Genomic DNA, 6,543 nt, shown 5'->3' with positions numbered 1-6,543 from the left:
ACTTCCTCCTGTAGTCAATAAGTATGCCAACCAAGGAGATTCTTTAGTGCCTTCCAAGGTTCTGTGTAGATATCTAGGGTCTGGAGTAATGGTTTTGTGGGTACACCTCTGGTAAACCCTCCCGAGATTAACTCGGTTTTATTTTCATTTTTTTTATTAGTTTTACTCGAGGATTAGCAAATAATAAGTTTGGGGGTATCTGATAGACGCATATATGTGTCTAATTTGTCCTCAATGTTCCGTATTGTTAGTACTCGTTTTCGTACTTATTATGGTGTTTTGTGTGTTTTTAGGCATTTTAGGAAAATAAATATTGTTGGAAAATTCGGCGCGAAAAGTTGCTCGTAGCACCCCCGGAGGACAATTGCTATACAGACCCCCACTTTTGCAAATGGGAACCCTTATTCTCAGCACCCACGGCTATGTTAGCCCAAATTAATCCACAACACCCATCTTCTCCGTTTGAAACTGGTTTTTGGCGGGAAAAGATATTTTTAGAAAACAGATTTTCAGTTCGTGATTTGGAGGGGTTATAGTGTGATTCAATGGCTAAAATTTTATGGGAAGACTTGATTGAGCATAACAGACGTGGTATGGTTGATTGTTTCGGTTAAATTTGGCTAGATAACTCGCAAGAAAAAAACAGGGCAGCACATCAACAGGAGAAGTGTTTCACGGGATTGGACGTGTTCTCCTGTGCATGGCGTGAGATAGAAGTGTGTATAACTACATATGAGGCGTGTACATGACGAATTGGAGCGTGCTGGAAGAAGTTTAACGAGTGGTGAAGATAAAAATGGAAATTTTGGCCGTAGAGAATAATGATGATGAATGAAGATTATTTGGGAGATATGGCGTGATTAAATGAGGCTTAGGAGTATAAATAGATGGCTCCAGGTCCATAGACGAGGATGGAGAGTTTGTGAGAGGAATAAAGCACCATAAAGTCGAAAAATCAAGCTGCAGAAACTCCATTTCTGTTGCTGCAAAGTGGTGGGTTTTGAAAACAACCTACAAACTGACCTGCAAGTGCACAGGGTCAGTTGTAGCTAGTGATGGGAAGAAAGGGTTTGTCCATAGGGACTTGGAGGGGGCTATTGAAGTTTTCTAAGCTAAAGTTATCTAAACAAGTAACTAAGTGGCAGTGAGATAGTGACAGTTACAATGGCAATGAGCCAAAGGCAGTGAAGTAAAGAATGAAGGTACTAGGGTCTTTGAATCTACTTCTTGATCCTAAACTAAGGCAGATCCTAATCAATCATGTTCTTGTTTCATCTCAGGGAAGATTGTAACGGATGATTTATCAACTAATCTTACTAGCATTTAGTTACTTGTTTAGATAACTTTAGCTTAGAAAACTTCAATAGCCCCCTCCAAGTCCCTGTGGACAAACCCTTTCTTCCCATCACTAGCTACAACTGACCCTGTGCACTTGCAGGTCAGTTTGTAGGTTGTTTTCAAAACCCACCAAGTTTTTGGCGCCGCTGCCGGGGACTCGGTAGCGGTGCCTTTGTTGCTTTCTTTTTCTTTCCTTTACCATGTTCATATTTTGTTTAGTTTTTCCTTTTCAGTCATTGCTAGTGTAACTTAGTGTAACTTACTTTTGTATGTCTAGCTGTAATTTTTGATTTTTAGTTTCTGCACTTTGTGACTTAGTGTAACTTCTGCCATTTGCATATTAGTACCACCTGCCATATCACATAGTTTTCATAGTTTAATTTATTTTGTAGCATACTACTGCAACTGTGTAGTGCTGCATCATTTGCATACTACTTGTATATATGTGTTAGCTGTACTGTTAGTTGTAGATTTAGCTTTTCAGTCAATTGCATCATTGTTTTATCTCACATTTAGTTTAAGTCACCTGCATCATAAGTCATGTGAGTATCTTTAGCATATCTGTTAATTTTTCTTGTGTTTTCTCTCATCTTACAGCTCATTGATTCTGTCCTGTAACTTTCTTATTTGTCATCTGAGGCTTGTGCCATCTGCATTGCATCTTACAACATCTTGGCATACTTGTCATCTTATATTCTTGCATATCTTCTTGCACTGCATCCATTTGCATAAGCATCACTGTGTAACTGCATCTTAGTCTCACTTGCTTCTGTGCATTTAGTGTAAGCATTTAACTGTTCTTGCATACTGTTTTGCATTACCAAGCATCTTTGCTGTTATTGCTTACTTAGTTGCATCTTTTAGCTTAGCTTAGTGTAAGCATAGTCCCTGTTCTTGCACTTCCTGTTAGGCATTGTCTTACCTCTTTAGTGCATTGTCTTGCTTCTTTCTCTTGTTATTGCTCTTGCTTTTGCCAAGCTGCTGTGCTGCTGCAGCTTTCTTTCCAAGCTACCTCAACTGCCCTGCTTCTCCTGCTGCTGTTGCTTTGTGCTGCTTGCCTGCAGCTCCTCTCTTGTGCTTTCCCTGCAACCTGCCAGCCTCCCCTAAGCTGCTGCTGCTGCTGCCTGCTGAAGCTGGTGCAAGATAAAGCCCAACTGGGCTGTAAGCTGCAGAAGGAGAAGAAATTGAACCAAGTCCAACTGGGCTGTAAGCTGCAGAAGGAGAAGAAATTGAACCAAGCCCAACTGGGCTGTAAGCTGCAGGAGGAGAAGAAATTGAACCAAGCCCAACTGGGCCTTGAGTGTTGAAGCCAAAGCTTAGGATGATCCAAAGCCCAACTGGGCTTTTGCAACCTAACTGAACAGCTGGGCTGTGCTTCAAAGGTGAGCCTAAACCCATTAAGAGAACCCAACCTGTGGGCTTCCATTTTTTATTTGTGGGCTTGTAATAATTTTTGTTTTTCTTTATTTTTTTTATTTGGGCTTGTAATAATTTTTCTTTTTCTTCTTTTTCTTTCTTTTATGGGTTTGTAATTATTATTGTTGTTTTTATTTTCTTTTATGGGTTGTGCTAATTTATGATAGGATAATTTTAAAAAAAAAAAAAAAATAATAATAATAATAAAAAAAAAAAAAAAAAAAATTTTACTTGCTCCCAAATTCAAAAAACCAAATTTTATTCTGCTCCCACATTAAAAACCAAAATTTTTCTTTTTCCCATTAAAACCAAATGTCTCCCGCCAAAACCAAAATTTTCCCAACAGAACCAAATTTTTCCAAAAAGTCCAATCCCTTAAAAACCAAATTTGGAGCTTTGTAAACTCTTTACTTAGCCTTTGAGCCCAGTCATGTCTAGATCTTTTTCTACAGTTGGGGAATACAACGAATCCCTTAGAGAACTTGCGTATGGACAAACTTCACGTTATGAACCTCCCACAGACCATGATGTCAATAGTTATAGGAATTATTATGGACATTTTCAAAGTCCCGAGCCTCAATACATGAACCCTACTGACTATTCGCACATGCATCGTTTGCCACAACGTGAAAATGAACATTTTGCTAGTGCCTCACTCACACAATCATCTCTTGTGGATCAATTAGAAGCTCGAATCGCAGCTTTAGAAATGCAATCACATGAGGAGTCTGTCACATCTAATTTTCTTAGGCAACCTAAAATCTATGCATGTCCCGCATGTGGTAGTTTAGACCACCCTGTTGAGAATTGTCATATTTTGCATAATTTTAGGCAATCTAGAGAAAATCCAAGGTATGAAATGCCCATAAATTGTGAGAATGGTAGTCATTGGGAACATAATCAATCCTTTGAGGGTTGCGATCAATCTTTTATAAACCCTAATGACCATGCACACATGTACCAATCACCACAATTTGAACATGAAGAATTTTGTACTCCCATGAATTTAGACTCCATCACAGAAGCTTTCAAACTCAGTGAGCAAAACTTCGATAGATCTACATCACGAATTCAGGCATATTTAGACCAGATTTTGCTTCACCTACAAAAGGAGGAAATTCATGAGGAAATGTATGTTGTCCCTAATGAAGTGTCTAGTCACATTCATGTAAATAATGTTGAATATGAACCTAATTTAGAGGAACATGAATCGACTAACGACACCACCACTTTTAATGAGGACCAATATGCATGCTACCATGATGATGATTATGATGATGTGTTAGAAGAACATGAAAATATTGTGAAACCTGTTGGTTCAATAACATATGGCTTCTCGCCCTCGACCTTCATGAATGTTGTTTTTTCTAATACTCATTGTAATTCATATGATTTTGATATTGACATGGGATTCGTACAATTATTCTGTGAAGATGAACATGATATAGGAATAGTTGAATCTTCTGTAGACACTAATATGCATGAAAATATATGTCTGATTCTCTACCTAGGTCACATTGTGATATTTCTCCTGATTTGCCAATGCATGAGAATGAATCTGTTAATGATGTTGATGACTCTGATTGTGATCTTGCCAATTTGTTTGATGATTGTGAGCATGTTGTGACACTTGTAGAAGACTTAGGAGATGTTGATGTGATTAGTAATGATGTGCCTATCCTCCTACACGAGTCACAATCTGATGGTCTTCCACCCAACCTAGATTTGGTTTGTACCAATATTGTAAAACCAATTTTTCTGAGAATGCCCAACCTAGGTTTGGAACTGTGTGCTTCCCAAGTCCTCTTGGACTATTTTGCTTCTAAGTATAATACATTTGAGGAACCACAGTTGGAATTAGCATGTTTGCCCGTCCCTAGCACAGTTCATTTCGGGCTAGACCTTTTGCATGATGTACCCCCGAAACTGCGCGATTTTGTTTTCAAAATTATATCTTCTGTAAAATCCAGGTTTGGGGGTAGCTCATTTTGTTTCACAGTTTCACTTGCGTTTCTTTCCTATTATTATTTGAAGCTGTTGAAACCTCTACACTTTGTCTTTTGGGTTGATCCTCAACTCTTTAGACTTTTGGTGTATGGTGAATTTTTTGTATATAATCCAGTAGATAAAATTTCTTAAAAACCCTTTTGTTCCTTTTGTATATATTTTACTAATCCAATATGATCTCGGCTGAAATATGTTGGATTGTTTGCCTTGAATAACGGAGTTTTAATTCTGCTTTCGCCGAAATCGGGTATTCTCTCTCCTTTTACTCTACTCAGCATGTCCCTTTCCATATGTTGCATTTTAATTCTTTCCATATTTTGAAACATTGAGGACAATGTTTAGTTTAGGTTTGGGGGTATAGAGTAGATACCACGATAATATGCTATAATTGAAAACGAACTCCTTCTTATTTTTGAAAAAATTGAAAAATTCCAAAAAAAATTGAAAAATCAAAATTCAAAAAAATTAAAAAAAGGAAAAATCATAAAAAATGGAGCTCATTTACCTTGAAATGTTGACTCTTGTGCAAATATGTAATTATTAGGAGTCTTAGTCTAGATATTTAGGCACCCTGATTCGAGCACAATTCACATAGTGATAAGAAATTTGCACGCGCACGATCTACCAATACATGTATGGCCTCGATCTTCAAGGTGTTGGATAGGAAGTTACGATTGCCAATCACTTTAGAATACTGAACGAAACTGGACTAGCTTGTTCTTTGGTTGGTTGGGATAGAAGGTGGAGGTTACATTAAGAAAGACAACCATCGAATTTAACTGGGTGCATCAAAAAGGGCTACCTCTTGCAAAGTGTCATGTAATCTTTTGTTTCTTTTTGTTATGTATCAAAAGTGTTTCCTTTCAAAAAAAAAAAAAATATATATATATATATATATCAGAAAAAAATACAAAAAAATCAAGTATTTATCAATTCCATCATCTCTTGTTCCAAAAATAAAAGAGAGTAGTCAATGTAAATAAGAGTCATGTAAAGAGTCATTTTGTTGTTTCTCTGTAATAAGCAAGGAGGGTGTATGCCATTGATGTACAACGCGAGTAATTGTGAAATACCTCCAACTCATTCACAATTCTCGTAAAGTCCGGACAGCTGGCTAGATTTCGACCTCAGTTCTTAGCCTGAGAAACTATCTCTTGGTGATTAGTAGTCATAACTTCAGATCTTTCTTTACACATGTGTAGATACACTTTACACTCTTATCACATGTCTTTTTTTGTTATCAGTGCTAGGATTGTGCCTTCGATAGCTAGATTGACATCTCCATTTTGCTGTGAGCTTAACTGTTTTGCACATGTCACATTTGATGGAATCTGAGCTCATATTTTGTCCTTAGGTTTTGTAGGCACACCTCTGGTAAACCTTCACGAGACTTCAACTCGTCCACTAGGGACACTTAGTGGTTTAAAAGGCTTAGTGCATACGCTAAATGCATTCGAGAGACCAGTGACAGTGGTATAGTTAGGATTTCCTTAGTTTTGTTTTACTTGAGGACAAGTAAAATTCAGGTTTGGGGGTATTTGATGAGTGCTAAAAAGTGCATATTTCTATATATTTTTCTTGGCATTTAACTCATCTTTTGTGCATTAATTCTACATTTTATCCCATATTCTGTATTTTCATTGTTTTCAAGAATAAATATTTTTCTTACTTAATTTTGCATTTTTAGGTAATAAATAAAGTCTGGATAACTTGCGGAGCGGAAAAGAGCTGAAGAGTGGTGAAAAGCCGGGAGGAATTACACAAGGAAGCCGCGAAGAATGT

The sequence above is a fragment of the Papaver somniferum genome, chromosome 9 (genome assembly GCF_003573695.1).
Source record: "Papaver somniferum cultivar HN1 chromosome 9, ASM357369v1, whole genome shotgun sequence".
NCBI classification, from domain to species: Eukaryota; Viridiplantae; Streptophyta; class Magnoliopsida; order Ranunculales; family Papaveraceae; genus Papaver; species Papaver somniferum.
Note: the sequence above shows the minus strand (reverse complement) of the source record.